At 42.1% G+C, this 22,225-nt stretch overlaps 1 long non-coding RNA gene across 1 annotated transcript; it reads left to right on the plus strand.

The window, feature by feature from the left end:
- The first annotated feature begins 17,835 nt into the window (after positions 1-17,835).
- On the plus strand, positions 17,836-21,980 carry LOC103170431. Its single transcript, XR_486160.3, has 4 exons — positions 17,836-18,201; positions 18,828-18,893; positions 21,098-21,290; positions 21,517-21,980. It is a non-coding gene; the product is annotated as an uncharacterized LOC103170431 (long non-coding RNA).
- The last annotated feature ends 245 nt before the right edge of the window (positions 21,981-22,225 follow it).

Consider the following 22,225-nt stretch of genomic DNA (forward strand, 5'->3'; position numbering starts at 1 on the left):
ATAGGTGTTGGAATTCTTTTTCAAAAAACCACATCAAAGCTCAGGTGCTGCTTAAAGATTAAGTGAATATGCTGGGGCTAAAAAGGGCCCTCATGCTTAGGATAGAGGCCCCCTGTATGTCTGAAACACAAGGAATCTTGATACAGCAAGGGAGTCTGAGACGGGACGACAATCTGGGCAAAATCTCCCTGGTCGCATCTTCAAACTGGAAGCTCAGCTTTTTATCTGAATTACATATCAAAAATTACATAGTAAAAACATTTAAGTATTTTAGTTTTAAATTTATCCAGCAGAAATTGTGACCCATCTTGAGTAGGATGGGGACTGTAGCCCATCTGATTTTCTCATATCTACCCATCACTTAGCACAGTATTTGCCACAGAGTAAGTCTCAAAATGAACACCATAATAAATAAATAAAATCACACAGATCGCATAGTTCAAATTTGTTCTCTGTTTAAAAGTTGGATGAATTGATAGGGCTTTGATTTTTTTTTGAGGGATTATAATAGCTGAAAGATGTATAAAAAATTTCAGATCAAAACAATGCCCAAGAGAATGTTTTTGTCTTAAGAAAGCACAAAGAAATGTGGTAGAATAGCAGATTGGTGAATACAAAGATGTAGAACTTCTAGCCCACTCTGCTGAAGATTTGATACAGATTTTAACCATGGATCCTGCTTTACTTTTATTTCTCCATCTATCATATGGAGGTGACAATATGTTTCCCTGTCCTAAGCTTTAGGATTAAAGAAGCATGACCACAAAATAGGCCAAACTCTTCAGTGACTTGGTGTTATGCCGGTGCATAATTTGTTCCTCAAGTTTTTTAATCACCTAATTACTTTAGACAAGCAGAATAAAAGAGTTTTAGAGGATGGTCTCTCTCAGGGATTGAGAGCCTAGGAATCTGAAAAATCCATATTTTCGAGAAGACAGGATGACCAAAAGTGGAGGTCCAACCGCTTCTTAAATTCCAAATTCTCATTTCAGAGCTGTGGAGTGGCATAGAATTTGGTTCTGAGGATTCAGTTCAATAGAAATGATAGATGGCTTCACATACCACCCAAGAAAGGAAACTAAGGGATGTGTAGGACACTGGCATCCTTGATGCTAAAATAGACATATCAGTCAGCTTGAGGAAGCAGGTGTGTTCACGTGTGAGAGAGAGAGAGAGATTAGAGATTATATATTATATGGGGAGAAGAGTTGCTGGTGACATTTAATCAATCATTCCTATTTATTGAGTGCTTACTGTGTACAGGGCATTGCAATAAGAATATTTGTTAAGTGCTTACTCTTTGCTGAACACTGTTCTAATCGCTGGGGATAGATACAGGGTAATCAGATTGCCTCACGTGAGGCTCACATTTTTTAATCCCCATTTTTACAGATGAGGTCACTGAGGCACAGAGAAGTTAAGTGACCCGCCCTAAGTCACATGGCAGGTAAGTGGAAGAGGCAGATCTCCCAATTCCCAATCCTGTGCCTTAGCCGGCTTCCCCAAACAGGTGTGAGAATAAGATTTTGTTAGGAACTCCTATGCAGTGGTCATTCAGAAGGGAAGATAATAGCATTAGATAGCATAATCTAATAATTGATCTAATTTATCCCGACTCCAACACTGCCTGCTGTGTGACCTTAGGCAAGTCACATCACTTCTCTGGGCTCCGGTTACCTCATCTGTAAAATGGAGGTTAAATGTGGGACGGGGACTGTGTCCAACCTGATTAGTTTGTAAATAGAACAGTGCTTGACACCTAGTAAGCGCTTTCCAAATACCATCATCGTATTCCTATTATTATAATGGCCCTCGCATAAATGCAACTGATTTTGGCAATACTTGTTCAATAGTTAGAATGGACTAGGCTCCCCTTGTTAGGACTATAGAAAGGAAAGTTCCCAGTATTATCAGCTAATTTCAAGATCCTTGAGGGCGGGAGTCATGTAGGCTAATCACTATCATCCTCTCCCAATCTCTTATTGTGGTGCTCGGCACACAGTAGGTGTTCAATAAATACTGACTGATGGATCAATCGATTGACTGATGAGGCTGGTTATACCACCACCCTTTAAGTCGAGAATTTTGGCTTCTAGTTATTTTTGCTGTAGTTAATAACCTAAGATGTCTTTAATTAAAAGCGTTCTTCTCATCTAAGAGTGTCACCGAACGGCAATTAAGAAATCTATGGGCTCAAGGTTTGGGCTGAGGCCTGCCACGCAGACACTCTCGAGTTCTAATCCCAACTCTGATTTCATTTCCATCTGTAGCCTCGGGCAATTCATTTAACCTATTTGCTTTAGGTTGCATCTGTGAAACTGGGCTAATATCACCTCGCACCGGGTTTTGGGGGATTAATTAGTCACTCTCTAAAAAGCGCTGAGAAGCAGCCCAGAAGAAGAACCCGAGAGTTCGACAGAATTATCATTCCCCTTGCTCGGGAAGAAGCGTTTTCCAGGTTCAAATGAGCAGCCTCAAAGACCACTGAAAGAATGCTCTGTCCCTGATTTCCCCTAAGTGCTGCTACCTGGATATGACTCAATAACAGAGAAAGAGTGGAGCACGTCAGCGCGTCTCTTTAATTGTTATTCTGTACTCTCCCAAGCGCTCAGTACAGTGCTTTGCACACAGGAAGTGCTCAATAAATGCGATTGAAAGAATGAATAAATGAACCTGTCCTAGGCCCAGGCTTCTAAGCAGCGTGGCTCAGTGGAAAGAGCCTGGGCTTGGGAGTCAGGGGTTATGGGTTCGAATTCCGGCTCTGCCACTTGTCAGCTGTGTGACTGTGAGCAAATCACTCCACTTCTCTGTGCCTCAGTGAACTCATCTGTAAAATGGGGATGAAGAGTGTGAGCCTCACATGGGACAACCTGATCAACCTGTATCTTACCCAGCACTTACAGGAGTGTTCTGCACATAGTAAGCGCTTAACAAATACCAACATTATTATTATTATTATTCTACATGGCCCTTTTCTCTCACAAGGTGCCACGGTCCCAACCCAGAACATTTTGTCTCTGAAGAGAAGTGTGTTGGTACTTTCCCGAAAGTTCTGCGTGGCTCTGCCACTTGTCAGCTGCGTGACTGTGGGCAAGTCACTTCACTTCTCTGGGCCTCAGTTACCTCATCCGTAAAATGGGAATTAACTGTGAGCCTCACGTGGGACAACGTGATTACTCTGTATCTATCCCAGGGCTTAGAACAGTGCTGTGCACATAGTAAGCGCTTAACAAATACCAACATTATTATTACCAGACCAGGTATAAAAGCGGCTACTGTGCTTTCTTGACGCTCCCAAGAACTATCTGCCCCCTGCATGTTCTGTTCCTGCCGGGTTGGGTATAAAAGCAGCATAGTTTAGTGGAAAGAGGACTTGGGACTAAGAAAGAGGATGTGGCTTTTCATCTTGGCTCTGCCACTTGTCTGCTGTGTGACATTGGGCAAACCACTTAACTTCTCTGTGCCTCAGTTCTTTCCAAAGCCCCACGTGGAACAAACTGATGACCTTGTATCTACTTCAGTGCTTAGAACTGTGCTTGGCACGTAGTAAGCATTTCTTAAATACTATAACAATAATAATAATTATTATTATTGAAGGCTGCTGGTCTGCCTTCTCGGGGCAGTCTCACTTCCCTGTACGCTCTCTTCTTCCCTGTACCGTGACCGAGCGCACTGAGTCTGTGGTATTGTTATATTGTACTTTCCCAAAAGCTTAGCACAATGATTGGCATATAGTAAGCGCTCAATAAATACAACTGATTGGTTATATTTAAGATCGTCGGAGGTTGTTTCCATCCATGAAAGTATTTAATATTATTAACTAGATTTCAAGATCCTTGAGGGTGGGAGTCATGGAAATTTTGCCTCTCTACTTATTTTCTGTTCTTGAGAAAGTAAAGTTGACATAATTAATATTTCTTTAGTGTCCATTTAGTCCAGAGCAGGCAGTCAATCGTATTTATTGAGCACTTACTATATGCAGAGCACTGTAGTAAGTGTTTGGAGAGTACAAAATAATAACACAAGAGATACATTCCCTGCCCCCAGCGAGCTCACAGTCTAGACGATCGGCTGGTGGCTGTGAATGGGGAGGGCTGGTAATCAGTCACTCCACCACTCGGTGACCTATCCGACACCCCCCCCAGGCTTGGACACTTTGGAGATGTCATTCCTGAGATTCCTGTAATGATTTTTTCTGGATATAAAAAAAGCAACCCATTCTTCAGAATCTTCAGAAAGAATTGAGTTGAATTTGTTGCTGAATTGTACTTTCCAGTCAGTACAGTGCTCTGCACACAGTGAGCACTCAATAAATACGATTGAATGATTGAATGGAGTTCACCTTTTTCTTTTTATTAGGACATGCCATTTGATTATGTTCTAACAATTCATCAGTAATATTTCTTGAGTGCCTTCGATGTGTCTGCCCTCCATTACACAGAAGAGGTAACTGAGGCACAGAGATGTGAAGTGACTCGCTCAGAGTCACACAGCTGGTAAGTGGCGGAGCGGGATTAGAAGCCATGACCTCTGACTCCCAAGCCCGGGCTCTTTCCACTAAGCCATGCTGCTTTTATATGTCAATTATGGAGGAGAGCTTTATAGTCTTTCTACGATTTACATAATGAATCAGAATCACTGTAAACTTTGCAAACTCAATTAAAAGTTTAATTTGTCTTTTTTTGGTTGTTGGAGTTCATTCTAATATCTGAGGGCATACAATAAACAAGAGGTGACTAAAATGTATAAACCTAAAAAAAGACTGGTTAAAGTGAATGTCTTTTTTGGGAACAACAACAACAAATCTCCAATTCCATTTTAGCATGTTCATGATGGAAGGTGCAATATGGCTTTTTTTAATGTAATTTAAGCACTTACTATGTTCTAGGCACTGTACTAAGCACTCTGATTGATGCAGACTGATCAGTTTGGAAAGAGTCCATGTCCACATGGGGCTCCCAGTCTTACTCCCCATTTTACAGATGAGATAACCGAGACCCAAAGAAGTTAAGTGACTTGCCCAAGGTGACGCAGCAGACAAGTGGCGGACCTGGGATTAGAACCCAAGTCCTCTCACTCCCAGGACTGCTCTCTATCCACTAGGCCATGTCGCTTCTCTTCATCCAAAAAATAAAAATAATAGCATTTATAGAGCCCTCGCTGTAAGCAAAACACTGTACTAAGTACTAGGAAGTGTACAAGAGAATTACTGGACCTGAACCCTGCCCTCAAGAAGTTTTTGATCTAGCAGCAAAAGCCGACTCTAAAAATAAACAGGAGGCGGAGCCTTTATCAGCATGGGATTCCAAAAAGCATTTTGTTAAAAGTGTGGTGTTGGTGAGGAGAAAAATTACTTCTGTTCACTCAACAAAATAAAAAACCCTTTCCTCGTCAGACAAAATGCTTTTTAAATTATATCGTTGGGTCTTTCACTTTCTATTACATTTGACCTGACCTCCAGAAATGTCAGGATTTAATACTGCCAGCTTACCAACAGCTTGATTTCCTAATTAAGTCTGGTATATTTAATGTGCATGCAGGGCAAGTGTAATGTGGAGTTCATATTTGAATATTGTTTTGTATATAGATTAACATTTAAAACCATTTTTCTAATTAATGCAGTTACGGTAAAGTTGGTCCTTAAGGTAAGTTATTTCTGTCTTCCAGTAAGATTATCATTTTGCTATTAGTGAGGAGTAGGATATTGGAATGGCTTTCTGAGGGAACTAATATTTACATGAGAACTTAGGCGAGCAAAACCATTATTCCTGACAAATAGCTTAACTTTGAAGTTTTTAGGCAATTATATGAGGGACTGTTTCTCCTGGGATTAAGAATCGAAACTATTCTAAGAGGGGAAATGTTGGAAAAATTACTTGGTCTGACCCTATTTGGAGCATTATACGTTCGACTATTGCCAGCTACATAGATCTGATGCTACAGAGTGAAAAAGGAAATACGTCAGGGAACTGCTTCACTTTGCCAGAATGAATTCCACGTTGATGTGGCTTTTCCCGATGGCTTTTGGTTACCAGCACTGTGGAGTAAAGCAGTTAAATATCTGGTAGTATTTTTCCCACTTGTAATATTCTAGTGTAAAGCAAACCTGGCTTAACGCTGTAAACAAATGTCCGATCTCTCAGAAAATTTCTTATTTTAGCAGAGGAGAAGCTAGGCAAAGATGAGAAGCAGCGTGGCTCAGTGGAACGAGCCCGGGCTTGGGAGTCAGGGGTCACGGGTTTGAATCCCGGCTCTGCCACTTGTCAGCTGTCTGTCAGCAAGTCACTTAACTTCTCTGTGCCTCAGTTCCCTCATCTGGAAAATGGGGATGAAGACCGTGAGCCTCACGTGGGACAACCTGATGACTCTGTATCTCCCCCAGCGCTTAGAACAGTGCTCTGCACATAGTTAGCGCTTAACAAATAGCAACATTATTATTATTATGACCTCGTGGAGGTTATTGAAACTCTGCAAGAGGCAGCTTCTTATCTTGTATTTACTTCAGTTTTGTTTTGTACTTTCAAATCAGTTAAGGTAGCAAAGTGTGTTGGCAGTGTCTGACTCAGTTCAGATCGCTGCACTTTCCTATATTCAGAGCCTGGTGGTTTAAATAATCTGTGTGTGCCCCAAAGTTTTCTCTGATATAGTTTTATGGAAGTGAACATCTCAAAAATTGACTCACGTTAGATCGCTTCCATTTTGATCAACACTATGTGGCTATACAAAAACAGATGGGCTTAATCTGTGCAGTGCCATCTTGTACCACTTCAGGCCAAACTCATTCCCCGTAGAACCATTAATCATGGGGTGTCAATCATTATTCACAGCAGATTTATTGAATCAATCAAGTGGAAGATATGGAAGTTTGGGCCATATAGAAGAGAACTGAGCATAATCTTTCCTCATCTATCATCATCTTGAATGAAATTGTCGCAAACCCACATTCTGCATCCTCGTACAATAGGGTACCGTACGTGCAAAAGACCTTCATTTGATTTGGATGCCTGTTATATTTTGGACATTTTGATATATTGAAATGATACTCTCTCCATCATTCGCAAATCTCTAGCTTGGGGGATTTTTGTGTAGGAATTTGACGGGTACTTGGGACGAATTCCATTCGGTTGCCTTCAATGTGAGATTGGCATCCTTGATATCATTTTCCATTTAGATCACTCATCGACTTCGGCAGAAAAGTCCACCGGGGCCGGAGATGTGACTGCAATATGGCCGCAGGACACGATTCCCCACACATCATCACTTTCTCCCATTGCTCTTGTACCCAGCGGGGCTTCCCTAACGCTGTTCTAACCGAATGGAGATGCCATTTGATTTCACTTTATGAGGTTCACAGTTCATGATCTTGGTGCAGAAATCCTGAGGCCATTGAATGCATCACCTCTAAATTGCTGACCCATAAAAGATGGAGTCATTGACCCTAGGGTCTCTCAACTACCGTAAGCCCCCGTTTGACATCACAGAGACGATGCGACAGAGTGATCTTCTTCGTCCTCCGTGACAACAAACTGATTTTTTTCCGGTGGCTACTCAGTACACAGCATCCCCATCAGTAAGAAGCCGGTGAGGGAAGCGGGCTGTGACTGTATTCGTTCTGACAGAAAAAAACTCAATTCACAGAAATCGGCCCTGTCTCGCTGCTTCCTCATTCTTACGAATTTTATTCTAACTTTAGGAGGATTTTCTTAGTGACACGATTAATCAATCAATAGCATTTACTGAGCACTTACTATTTGCCGAGCACTGTACTAAGCGCTTGGGAGAGTCCAGAAGCAGCATGGCTTAGTGGAAAGAACCTGGGCTTGGGAGGGAGAACAGGGAGTGAATCTCCTTTTTACAGATGAGGAAACTGAACCACAGAGATGCTAGGTAACTTGCCAAGGTCACACAGCAGGCAAGCGGCATGTCCGGATTAGAACTCCCAGGCCTGTGCTCTTTCCACTGGGCCCTGGGGCTCTGTGACAGAGTCAGTAGAGAGCTTGGAAGTTAATTGTGAAGGGTCTTTTCTTGATTTGGACAGGGATGTGTAGCCATTATGTGGATGGTGGGGATGGACAAAGGTTTAAGAAGGGGAAGATGTGTGCCCAGCATTGTTTTAAGATGATTATCTTGGAAAAAAAATATCTCAATCACATAACTACTGTGTGCTTTTTTCCCCCTGTGGGATGTTATAATGTAGACCCAAGCTAATCAGCAAATTTTTTCCTGCTTGCTTGAAACATTTCTTTTTAATCTAGTACCTTTTCCTGATGAGCAGAATGTGATTTACAGACGACCAATTCCTTCTCATTACATCCTTGTGAGGGAAGATTAAATTATCCCCTATTTAACAGATGGAGAAAGAGAACAGTGAAATTCCTTTTTGATGATCACAAAGCAAGCCAGAGCGGAGCTAGAAACTGACTCCAGGTTTTCTCTTTTTGAACTATTTTCTCAAGTATTTCGAACCTTGTTCTACCCAGAGCAAGTGCTCAATAAATACGATTGAATGATTGATTATTGGATTCTTAATGACACTACTACCTGATTCAAATTTGATGGCACAGTGGAAAACATCTGAACATTTTCTTTCACTCATGCACAAGCAAAAACTACTAGGAATCAGAAGGACCTGGGTTCTAATCCTGCCTCTGCCACTTGTCTGCTGTGTGATCTTGGGCAAATCGCTTCACTTCTCGGTGCCTCAGCTACTGCATCTGTAAAGTGGGAATTAAGACTGTGAGCCCTATTTGGGACATGAACTGTGTCCAACTTGCTCAGCTTGTGTCTCCCCTAGCATTTGGTACAGTGCAAGCTCTTAAAAATGTCATTCAAAACAAAACAAACCAAAAAACAATAGACTAACTTTATGGCAGTCATTAAATGCAAAATATTTGCGATTTGGTTATTAAATTCTCCCTTATGTTACCTCATATGTTACTGTACTAAGAGAAAATTTAAGAATCTGAAATTTACAGAAAAACATGTCATTCCTCCCCATCTGGGAAGAGGCCTTGAAATTGTAATCAATCCTATCGAGTCAACATGGACGTAATGGAAATTTGAACGTGCTCTTCCATTCTTAAGCGTAGCGGAACACAACGCAAAGTTAAAGTCTCATCAAGCTTCTGTGCTGTGCTGACTCAACGATCTCAGATGATTCCTCCAACCAGGAGTGTCAATAATTGTTTTAAGAATAGGATTCTTAATCCTTGAATTACTGGCATAATGCACCATAATCCATACTCTACAGACTATTAAACAATTATGTAAACTGTAGATTATTGACACAAATGCAATCGGCGAAGAACACAGACTGAGATCACTTTGTCCTAGCTTTCCTGAGTGGCTCTGAAGTCTTTTCCCTAATTAAACAGGGTGTTTATGTGTCTTTCAGCCTCTATGCCACAGATTATAAAATAAACACGGGATGGAGTGGCCTCATTTACATGCAACTAATGCAATGTATTGCATGGGGTATTTTTTCCCTATGGGGGAGAAGGTTTACCTCATTTCGACAAGAGCTAGAGCTGTGTGAATAATATAACTGCAAAAAATGAACTTAGTTTTGTGTCTTAGTGTTTAACTTTTGATGACTTCCCCCATATTCTGAACTATGAGGAAAAAAAGACTAGAAATGCAGTCTTCCCATCCTGTCCAGTCTTTTCAGTGATAATAATAATGATAAGATTAATAGTAATAACAATAATAATTGTAATAGTATTTGTTAAGGGTTTATTGGATGCCAAGCACCGTAGTAGGTACAAGTTAATCAGGTTGGACACACCTTCTGTCCTATATGAGTCCCACTGTCTAAAATAAGAGGGAGAATAGACACCAAATCCCCATTTTACAAAGGTCGGGAGTGGAGATGGGGTCAGGTTATAAAACAAAAGTTTGCTCCTGAATACACTGTAAACTCCTTGTGGACAGGGACCGCTGCTAGTAACTCTGTTGTACTGGGATTTCCCAGGCACTTAGTTCAATGTTCCGAATAGAAGACGCTCTCAGTAAATACCATTGACTGATTGTCGATAGATTTCTGGAACTGTTTTCCTTTCATTTAATATTTACAATCGCTGGTGATCTAAAAAGATTGGTTCATTCCACACCCATGAGTCTATCTCAAATGTGTTCTTTTGATTGGGAAAGAATTGGGCTGAGCCCACCTATTATCAAGTGAGGGTGAATACGGAGCTATTTTCAGAGAATGGGTTACCCGGCAGATCTGGGCAAACACGTCCTGCGTCTGGGCTCAACCCGGTTGGTGTCCTGAATCAGAAATGGCTCTGGGAATTCTTTGTTTCAGAGCTCATTTCCACCAGTCCCTGGCTGCCGTAAAATGACAGTCCTCAACGTTTGATCATTGTGGGACCCTCATCTGAACTGATGGAGCCCCAAGAGGCTATAACTGGATGTTGTAAATAGTAATAATGATAATAATGGTATTTGTTAAGCGCTTCCTATGTGCCAGGCACTGTACTAAGCACTGGGGTAGATACAAGCAAGTCAGGTTGGACAAATCCCTGTCCCTCATGGGGCTCACAATCTTAATACCCATTTTACAGATGAGGTAACGAGACATAACAGATGAGGTAACGAGAGAAGCGGCGTGGCTCAGGGGAAAGAGCTCGGGCTTGGGAGTCAGAGGTCATGGGTTCGAATCCCGGCTCCGCCACTTGTCAGCTGTGTGACAGTGGGCAAGTCACTTCATTTCTCTGGGCCTCAGTTCCCTCAACTGTAAAATGAGGATGAAGACTGTGAGCCTCATATGGGACAACCTCATTATCCTGTATCTCCCCCAGCGCTTAGAACAGTGCTCGGCACAAAGTAAGCTCTTAACAAATACCAACATTATTATTATTATTACATAAAGTGACAGGCCCAAGGTCACACAGGAGACAAGTGGTTGAGACAGGATTAATAATAATAATGATGTTGGTATTTGTTAAGCGCTTACTATGTGCGGAGCACTGTTCTAAGCACTGGGGTAGATACAGGGTAATCAGGTTGTCCCACATGAGGCTCACAGTCTTAATCCCCATTTTACAGATGAGGTAACTGAGGCACAGAGAAATTAAGTGACTTGCCCACAGTCACACAGCTGACAAGCGGCGGAGCTGGGATTCAAACCCATGACCTATGACTCCCAAGCCCAGGCTCTTTCCACTGAGCCACGCTGCTTCTCATGACTGATTAGAACCCATGATCCCCAGGCCTGTGTTCTATCCACTACACCATACTGCTCCGTTGTAAAGGAAGAGACTCCTGGACCCAGGTAGCCCAAAGATCACATATATGTATTCACATACATGTGTATTCACATACATGTTATCGGAACTGAGAAGATCCAGCTCTTTTTTAGTGACCTCAGCCACGTGGAGGAAAAAACTCAATCCCACCCTGCCCCAACTACCAATAGACACTTAACCCTGCAAAGGAGCATCTCCCAGAGTTAAGCACTTGAATGCAGCTAATCGTTCCCAGGAGACTGGGCTTCGGTGAACACCGAAGTGAGTGTCTTAGTGCTCCAGAGGAGAAAACTACATAATAGCTGAAAAGTAAGGATAATAAAAGAAAAAAAAAACTTCTTTGAGGGCAGAGACTACAAAATGTTTCTCCAAATTTTCTTTCTCCTAGCTTTCTTCCTTCCGGCTCCCGCTAAATAGGTTTTCTCATGCTTTCTAGATATAGAGGTGAATAAATGTATGTAAAATATAGATGTGGAGAGAGAAGAGAAAGAGAAAAAAATGAGAGAAAAATGAGAGGGAAGAGAAAGAGAGAGAAAAAAATTGGAGAGGGAAGAAAATTAGAAGAGTACTTTAAATTTGATGGTGACCATAATGGCGAGATTTGAATGAGGGTGTGCAGATGTTGCTGATCAAACTAACACAAGACTGGCAATCTCTTCCACACAAGCAGATTGGCCTTTCACTGTTGTTTTTGAGCCCTTCAGTACCTAGCACGATTTTTATGAGAAGCAGCATGGCTCAGTGGAAAGAGCCTGGGCTTGAGAGTCAGAGGTCATGGGTTCGAATTATCATTATGATTTTATTTTATCCTTTTGGTGTCACGATTTTCCCAAAGCTTCTGCTCCAAAATTGCCAACAAGTTTTCACTGCCAGGCAGCAGGCAGACCTGACATCTGCTGTTGATCCCAAATAATGATAATAATAATGATATTTGTTAAGCACTTACTATGTGCCAAGCCCTGTTCTAAGGGCTGGGGGGCGATACAAGGTAATCAGGTTGTCCCACGTGGGACTCAGTCTTAATCCCCATTTTACAGGTGAGGTAACTGAGGCACAGAAAAATTATGTGACTTGCCCAAAGCCAAACAGTTAACAAGTGGCGGAGACAGGATTAGAACCCATGACCTCTGACTCCCAAGCCTGTGGTCTTTCCATTTCCATTGGTATTTCCAGTGGACATTGCTTCTCCAAGTGTCCACTGCCAGGCCACAACGTCTGAAATTTTCATGATGGTTTGACGGCAAACTAGGATCTCATTTAAAAGATCCCATCTTGCCATTCGATACTAAGTATTGCACAAGATTACTTTTTTATGTCATTTGTTAATCACTTACTATGTGTCAAACACTGTCCCAAGCACTAGGTTAGATAACAGCTAATCAGGGTGGACACAATCCACATCCCACACGAGGCTCCCCGTTTTACAGATGAGGTAACCCAGGCACAGAGAAGTTAACGGACTCACCCAAAGTCATGCGGGAGACGTGTTGGGAACCCACATCTTTCCGACTCCCAGGTCCATGTTCTTTCCACTAGGCCACACTGCCGCACTATTAGTAGAACTGCTTCAGTCTCAGATGTGGTCACTGTGATGGACGCAGGTCTCGTGGAAATAAAATAGGTTGGCCTGGAGACTACGATTACTTTGTCCATCCCCACCACCCATGTAATGGCTACACAGCCTTCTCTAAATCAAGAAACGACCCTTCGCAGTTGCTTCATTTCAACTGAATCTTGATAATGATAACAATAATAATGGTGGTATTTGTTAAGCACTTACTATGTACGAAGCACTGTTCAAAGTGCTGGGGGGAGGGGGATATAAGGTGATGAGGTTGTCCCATTGGTGCTCACAGTTTTCATCCCCGTTTTACAGATGAGGGAACTGAGGCAGAGGAGGGAAGTGATTTGCCCAAAGTCACAGAGCAAATGAGTGGCAGAGCCGGGATTAGAACCCATGACCTCTGACTCCCAAGCCCGGGCTCTTTCCACTGAGACACGCTGCTTCTCTAAGATTGATTGATGGCTTGATTGATTGGGAAGAAGAATTCAATAAGACCATTAAGGTCCGTGTCCCTTACAGAGGTCTTTTCCTGGGATCTATGCTTTCTGGATGTAGCCTCTGAACTTAAATTTGGTGGTCTTCTGAGAAATTGTTGGCCCAAAGCACTTTGCCATTCTGAAAAGTAGTTCGTGAAAATCAGCACATCCTGCTGGCTCTGTACTAATTTTTATAGTGATGTGCTTTATTGTTACATTGTACTCATTCTAGCACTTAGGACACTGATCTGCACACAGAAAGCTCTCAAGAAATTGATTGATTCCTTCATTCAATAGTATTTATTGAGCCCTTACTATGTGCAGAGCACTGTACTAAGCACTTGGACTGTGCAATTCGGCAACAGATAGAGACAATCCCTGCCCAGTGACTGACTTACAGTCTAATCGGGGGAGACGGACAGACAAAAACAGTAGCAATAAATGAAATCAAGGGGATGTACATCTCATTAACAAAATACAACTGACTGCCAGGCTGACTACTTTCAGAGCACAGCAGAAACTTACAGCATATCTTAAATGAGTGCTCCAAGGTCTTTGTTGATATTCTCATCTTGCTGAATAAAAATGATTCCCCAGGTATCCCGAAAGATATCTACCACCAACTTCCTGATTCATCACATAGCTGTGTGAGCAAGAGCATGGCATAGTGAATAGAGCACAGGCCTAGGAGTCAGAAGGTCACGGATTCAAATTCCCACTCCTCCACTTGTCTGCTGTGTGACCTCGGGCAAGTCGCTTCATATCTCTGGGCCTCAGTGACCTCATCTGTAAAACGGGGATTGAGTCTGTGAGCCTCACATGGGGCAGGGACTGTGTCCATCTCGATTTGCTTGCAACCTCCCCAGCGTTTGGTTCAGGGACTGGCACGTCGGCAATGCTTAACAAATACGGTGATTATTATGGTGAGAGTACATTGAAGTGGGCATCGATTGGTAGTGAAACAAGGATCCTCTAAAGCCTCTCCAAATCTGACATATTAATTGTATCATCATGGAGTTAACCTAGGAACTTGGTAAACATCTGAGAGAAGCCAAGCATTTTCACAGCGCCGTTACTCAGTTCTGCTTTGTAAGGTCCACAGACACCAGTGTAGAGGTCGCGCCGTTCTCTGTACTTCTCTTTCTGACATGTGGCAAACACCACGTATGCGGGGGAAGGGGAATCTGTCTGGTGTTGGAAGCCACGTTTTTTTTTTAGTGTTGTTTATTGCGTATCGGAGTAGACAGACGCCAATCAGGTTGGACACGGCCCCCATCCCACAGGAGGCTCACGGTCTTAATCGCCATTTTACAGATGAGGTCACTGAGGTGCAGGGTAGTTAAGTGATTTACCCAAGGTCACACAGCAGATAAACGGTGGAGTGGGAAGTAGAAGCCAGGTCCTCGGACTCCCTCTTCCCCACTAGGCCACGCTGCTTCTCTGGCATGGCACTTCTGGAAGGGAAAGGTTAACAGTGCTCTTCAGTTGTCCCAGCGGACTTTGGCTCTGTCTGTCAGCCACAGAGAGCTGTGAGCTCTCACCCAAGTCACTGCAGTCAGCGCTCTTCTCCCGCTTTTAGATGATGGTGATTACGGTGGGGATTTTGAAGTCCTGTAGCATTTCCTCTTTTCCATATGCTGAGTAAGAGCCATAAATAACGTTCCTTATAGCCCAAAATTACAAATGCAAAAAGGGCTGCCGAACTGATGCTCTAAATGCAAGTTCAGCTGTCTAAGCATCTCTTCAAGGAAGCAGGGGAACAACTCTGAATTTTAAGTTGACTTTCTGTACGTTGAATATAGAAGAACATTTACCTCTAAGGTATAAGTAATGGGACAAATTGCACCCTCTCATATTTAGCCTCTACAGAGTAAAATGATCTAAATGAGTTAGCAGTATCTGATTTTGCAAATCAGATTATTTTGATTTTCTTGTTCTCCTACAGTTGGTCTGGATTCATTCCATGACATTTCATCCAAGTAAAGAAAGGCGTATGTGTCTTTTCCTGACCCAACCAATTTATAATCTATCAAAAATCATAAATCCTATGGCATTCAGAGATTGTGCTTTGGGAAACAACAGTATATTGTTAATTATCTGAAGATTGTTTAGTAAGTCTTTTTTTTTCTTTTTCAATGAGTTCATTACTAAAAGTAATTGCAGGAGTCACCAAGTAAACCAAATGATAAAAATATATACAGCAAAGCATTAAAATGAAATTAAGATCTCATAATGAGTGGCAGCTGAAGTACAATGCTTATCTAGATTACAGAAAGGTTGAGTGTCGAGGAAATCATATTCCATTTTCAATATTTAAATGACATGATAAGATTGACAAATACCTTGAACCGATTGTCCTATATTTGCCGCATTTCAACTGATATTACAATAATCGCTCACATCGCTGTTCTAGAGTTATCTTATAGTGGGGGTAAAGAAGTATACGTCCCAGTGGAACTGATTTTATTTTTTTCCCTTTCTTCGAAATGTTAATGAAGCATTTCATTATGCTTCCCTGCCACAGTAGGCATCGGTTTGCATAAAGGGTTATATTTTCTTTACCTTCTAGATTGTAATCGTGCTGGGCGTCAACCAACTCTGTTGCCTTGTACCCTCCCAAGCCCTAAGTACGGCTCTCACTGCACATGGAAATCACTCAAGAAATATCACTGATTGATGGAATGTGTAGAAGCGTCTCTTTGTTCCCTTGGGACAATCTGGTTACCCTATATCTTTCGCAGCACTTAGAACGGTGTTTGGCACATAGTAAGAGTTTAACAAATACTATAATAATTATTATTATTATTATTGGTCCCTTGGGATGAAGCAGAGTCTATTATTGCATCGCTCCTGTTCTCTGGGAGGGGAAGAAGAAACTGGGCACTTCTCAAATGTGGTAGTCGGGAAAGCCTTGGTTGGGAGCCAGCGAGAGGCAGCCAGTTTATTTTTGGGAGAGAGGAAGACGCAGTGCCTGTAAGGGACTCATCCTTGTTCTGACTCTTGCAACCGACCAAACTGTACGGTGCAAAACTCTGCTGTGTGTGGTTGGACTTCCCGTTATAATGCAAGTTTCCTGAAGTCAAGGCATCACGTTTTGCGCATCTGTTCTACTCCCCAAGTATTGAGCGTGGCCCAAGTAGTAAACAACTATGGTATTTATTGAGCACTTACTGTGGGTAGAGCACTGCACTAAGAGCATAGTGGGAGTACAAGAGAGTTGGTAGATATGATCCCTGCCTGCAAGGAGCTCTAGTGGGGGAGACAGACAGTGAAATAAATTACAGACAGGCAAAGTGACAGAATATAAAGCTACGGACAGAAGTGCTGTGGAGTGGGAGGCGGGTTGACTCTCAAAGTGCCGAAGGGCTTCAGACCCGAGGGCTTCTGCAATTCAGTAGGCATGTGATAAGCACCATCACTACTAAATAAATAAAAATAAAAATATGTGCAAAGCACTCTTCTAAGCGCTGGGGAATACAAGGTGATCAGGTAGCCCCATGTGGGGCTCACACTTTTCATCCCCACTTTCCAGATGGGGTAACCGAGGCACAGAGGCACACAGCTGGCAAGTGGCAGAGCTGGGATTAGAACCCACGACCTCTGACTCCCAAACCCAGGCTCTTTCCCCTGAGCCACAACAGGCTTGTGTTTCCCCTCCATCTCCTTGGAATCTGGCTTCCACCCCCTTCGCTCCACTGAACCTGCCCTCTCACTCAAACGTCATCGACGAGCTCCTTGTCAAATCCAACGGCCGCCGTTCCATCCTAAGCCTTGTCGGCTTCTCAGCTGCCTTCAGTGCTGCAGACCACCCCCCTTCTCCTGGAAACATTATCCATCCTTAGCTTCACTGATACTGTCTTCTCCTGATTCTCTTCCTCTCTTTCTGGCGACTCCTTTACAGGACTCTTCCTCTTCCTCTGCCTCCCAGCCCCTAACTCTTGGAGTTCCTTCAGGTTGTCCAGCTTCTTCTGCAAATAATGCCAACCCTCTAACTCTACAGTCAAGGCCTATTTACAATCATTTATTCAAGACAGACCACCCCCTGCACAGGCAAGAGAAATTAGGCTCTTTGGTATTTAGAGTAGGTTAATACAGCCTTCATCCCTATCTTGGAGCGGGGTTTCTTTAACTGTAACCTCGTGATACTGAAATTATACATGTTAAGAACAAGTAAAATTAAACAGGGAACAAAAGAGGTTTTCTACATGACTCATATCTTTCTTAAATTCAGATTAGTGTTGCTAGGAGAGACTCTTCGCTCTCCCCCATCCCTATATGAAACGCAAAAATCGGGGGGGGGTCTGTGAAATGGGGCCCATACCGGGTTTATGTTTATTGGATTCTTAATCATTGATCATTTCACAACATGAATCTAACCGCTCGTTTCTACTTCTGTGAGACTTTGGATATTCCGAATAGCTGTTGGGATATCGGGAAGCTTCCTAAACGGTAACAGAGACGGCTTCCTTCTCTACCATTTTCCCCGCATCAGACTTCGACTGGCATCACAGAAGCTGAGCTTCTGAGAATTGGGTAAGCTGGAAGATGAAACTCTATGATGTCATTCATTCCCTGTTGCCATGACAACCATGAAGCCATGCTACCAAGAGGAGAGAGGAGGAGATCGGGGCAGCAGACTTCCTTGAACCACAGCTTACACAGAGGAAAAGTCAAGCCTCAAATGCAAATCCATTGAAATAGCATTTTTACTTGGAGAGTGAAATACCAGAATTCAGATCTCCCCCAAAGCCAACCAATAACATAGCTGGAAGGTTAGCTTCGGAAAATCTTGCAAGAAACCAAGCCAACGCAAGTCGCCAAGAAACATTTGGAAAAGAGATGATTAGAACATGGATTTCAAATAGAATTGAAAATGAGAAATGCAACCTGTCATTTTGGATAGGCATTTAAAGTAGTTACATGTTTTTCTTTTCTCTTTTTTTTTTTTCTCTCTAATGCTAAAGTTTCCTTCCTAGTGTGGAAAAGAGCGGGAAACAAACTTCTCAGTACCTTCTACAGAAAAATACTTTATAGGAAGATGGGGGCAAAATGTAGGGATCCTTGGAACCTCCATTCCACAGGCCAAATAAGCCTCGCAATTGTGGTGAGACTGTAAACTCGTCGTGAGCAGGAAATGTATATAATAATAATTATTATGGTATTTGTTAAGCCTTTACTATGTGCCGAGCACTCTTCTAAGTGCTGGGGTAGATACAGGGTCATCAGGTTGTCCCACGTGAGGCTCACATTCTTCATCCACATTTTACAGATGAGGGAACTGAGACCCAGAGAAGTTAAGTGACTTGCCCAAAGTCACACAGCTGATAAGGGGCGGAGCCGGGATTAGAACCCATGACCTCTGGCTCCTAAACTCGGGCTCTTTCCACTGAGCCACGCTGCTTCTCTGTTGATCATTATATCGTACTTTTCCAAGCACTTAGTACAGTGCTCTGCACACAGTAAGCGCTCAATAAATATGAATCTAGTGAGTTGGACCCTCTTTGAGGCCAATGACTCCCTATGCCTTCATCTAAGCAGGAACTTGACAGTGAAGCCGGCGAGAGGGCAGATCTCAAAGCAGGAAGAGGTTCCCTAAAGTAAGAGGTGAGTGTTAATAAAGTAGGTTCTCCTTCCACACACAGAGAAAAGTAAAACACTGAAATCTCCAGCAAAGCTGGAAAAGTAGGACTAGCCCTGAACGAGCTTGGGCTTGAGGCTCAGAGGACATGAGCTTTAATCCTGGTCCTGCTACTCGTCTGTTGTGTGATCTTGGACACGTCACTTAATTGCTCTGTACCTCAGTTCCCTCATCTGTCAAGTGAAGATTAAATCCATTCGGGACAGGAGCTGCGTCCAACCTAACTATCCTGTGTCTACTCCAGGGCTTAGCACATGGTAAGCACTTGACGAGAATCATAATTATCATCACTGAATGCTTTTAATTCTCTTCAAGGCTTCAGAGAGAGAGAGCAAAATAACACATTTCTAGGTGACATAGGACTATTTGCCACCGAAAGAACAAAATGACCCAAGTTCTAATTCAGCAAGTACGTAATACGTGGTGTGCCCATTCAAAAGCCGGGCCTCAGTTACCTCATCTGTAAAATGGGGATTAACTGTGAGCCTCACTTGGGACAAGCTGATTACCCTGTATCTATCCCAGTGCTTAGAACAGTGCTCTGCACATAGTAAGCGCTTAACAAATACCAACATTATTAATAGCCAAATGGGTTCATATTATTCTCTCTCGTTTATAAATCTTGCTAAAGTCTCTTCTCACGCCTCATCAATGCACATATGCCCACTCACACACCTTCACATACTTCTTGGGCAATATAATTTCACACTGCAATATTCTATCCTTATGCAAATTGTTGTTAATTTATTCACAGGATTGTTCCACAGGTTTTTTTTTTTTCCAACCGAAAGGGTCATAGCAAACAAAACTAAAGAGAGAAGTAAACATTAACACATTTTCTTTAGCATGATATAGTTAATTAATAAATACGTCTGGACGTGGTTGGAAATTCTTTAAAACTAGAACACAGTTCTAACTGAGAGAATCATTAAGAAGCATTCCACGCTACTGACAGATTCTATTGCTATCTGACAGTAAAATCTCCCAGTTACTTCAAACCTTTCAATAACTTCAGAATTGTGAAGAAACCCTGGCAGTTCCATAGTTCTGTTGAATAAGTCCAAAAATACTTTCTGGAAAATGTGTTAAAAGAGCACAGGTATTCTGCAACCTTATTCAGTATTCTCCGGTGGACAAATAATCGGATATACTTTCTATTATGTTCATCTTCAATGGCATTTTCTAAGGGCTCACTGGATGCAGAGCACTGTTCTAAGAGCTTGGGGGAGTACAAAACAATGGATTTGCTAGACGTGTTTCCACCCTCGATGAGATTACAGTCTAGAGGGGGAGCGGACATCAATATCAATAATTTAAAATATATAATTTATAGATATCTATATAAGTGCTATGGGGTTGAATGTGGAGTGAATAACAAATGGCCAAAGTTCACAGATCCCAGTGCAAAGACAATCTTCTATTATGTTCTAAATCTTCTGACTTTTCCCGGATATGATTTTTTTTTCAGTTAATATCTCTGCCTTCCCCCAGCATCTACATTAGATTAATATCCATATTAAATGAAAGCAAAAAAAATGGAAAAAATTCTTAGCTAAATGTACCCCAAATAGTTATCTTATTTAGTACTTGGAATTTATTAGAAAATGCTGTTAACATGTACTCTTTATTCTAGGGAGAGCATTTTACATGAGTAAAATTTCAAAACCATGCAAATGAATAAAATGATTGGCTGAAAGAAGATTGAAAATTAAGCCCCTACATGATGAAAATCCTAAAATCACTGCCAAGATCCAACTCAGACCTTTGAAAAACTGTGCATGAAATTCCTCGCTTATTTTGCCTTACATAATGGTGACAAACAAGTTTGCCTCAGAGTTAAGCACTTACTACAGTGAAAGGAACATACTGGGCACTCAGTGAATAATAATAATAATAATAATGTGGGTATTTGTTAAACGCTTACTATGTGCAGAGCACTGTTCTAAGCGCTGGGGTAGATACAGGGTAATCAAGTTGTCCCACATGAGGCTCACGGTCTTAATCCCCATTTTACAGATGAGGTAACTGAGGCACAGAGAAGTTAAGTGACTTGCCCACAGTCACACAGCTGACAAGTGGCAGAGCTGGGACTCGAACTCATGACCTCTGACTCCAAAGCCCGTGCTATTTCCACTGAGCCATGCTGTATGACCGATGTTATCACCCACAGGTATCAGCCAACTTTCAAATGGCTAAAAGAGTGACTGACTTGGAGCCTGGATTCTGTATGAAACTGCCACGGTGGACATTAATTTCACGAATCTTTTACTGGACACAGGCACTTGGTGGGCCTTAAATTAAATAAGGGTCAGGGGACAGGAAAGAACCTTAAGAGAGAATCGATCCTCTACCCCAACCTTCAGGTAAGCCCTTACGTCTTCCTAAGTGGACACATCTATCTTGATTTTCAAAGGTTCCTGGTATAGGATCTTCTCAAGAAATTAGTTTTGTTTTCACAACATTTATGATCGGAAATCCTTATCTTTAACCTGGACCTTCCCAAAGACTTAGTACTGTGCCCTGTACACAGTAAGTTCTCAAAAAATGCCACTGATGATGATAATCTAAAACCTTCATCTTGCATTTCAGGTAAAGCATTTTCTAGAACAGATTGGCCTTGAAGATCTCACCACGGGGATTTAATTTCATTGCTGGGATTACCTATAAAATGACCCAGCAGGAGTCTCTGCTCTTCCAAGTTTGGTCATTCGGGCATCTGATGTTCAGTCAGCATTGTTATTCCTCATCTCCCTCTACGGGCATTTTTTCCTATAGGCAGCTACAATTTTACTCCTACTGTTATGAGAAAAAGAAGTTTTAATCCCGTTAAGGTACGCATTTGTTCAAAATAAGCTTAATGACCAAGCAAAATGTAGAGGAGCTAAAAGCTTAACAAATTTAGAACAAACTCACTAATTCTCAGCTGGCTCCTCCTGGAATTATCTCAAAAAGAAGACTCTCTTGAAGAAGCAGGGTTGATTATTTTACTGAACCCAATTACTCTTGGAGAAGTTCCTCTCTATCTTAATTAAAGTTCTACCTTGAAGTCGGTGTACATTAGCTAGCATTAGTTCCTGAACATATTTGACCCTCACTTTCTTCTGAAGAAAAGGGAATAGCAGTATTCCTTAATCTACAATATTCACAGTTGCACCGTAATCTCCCCCTCTAGACTCTAAGATCCTCGAGGGCAAGGAGCAGGTCTACCAAATCGGTTATATTGTACTCTACCAAGAGTTTACTACAGTGCTCTTTACACAATAAGTGATCAGTATATACCAATATAGGAAGCTTGGGC

This window comes from Ornithorhynchus anatinus, chromosome 10 (assembly GCF_004115215.2).
Source record: "Ornithorhynchus anatinus isolate Pmale09 chromosome 10, mOrnAna1.pri.v4, whole genome shotgun sequence".
Taxonomy (NCBI): Eukaryota; Metazoa; Chordata; class Mammalia; order Monotremata; family Ornithorhynchidae; genus Ornithorhynchus; species Ornithorhynchus anatinus.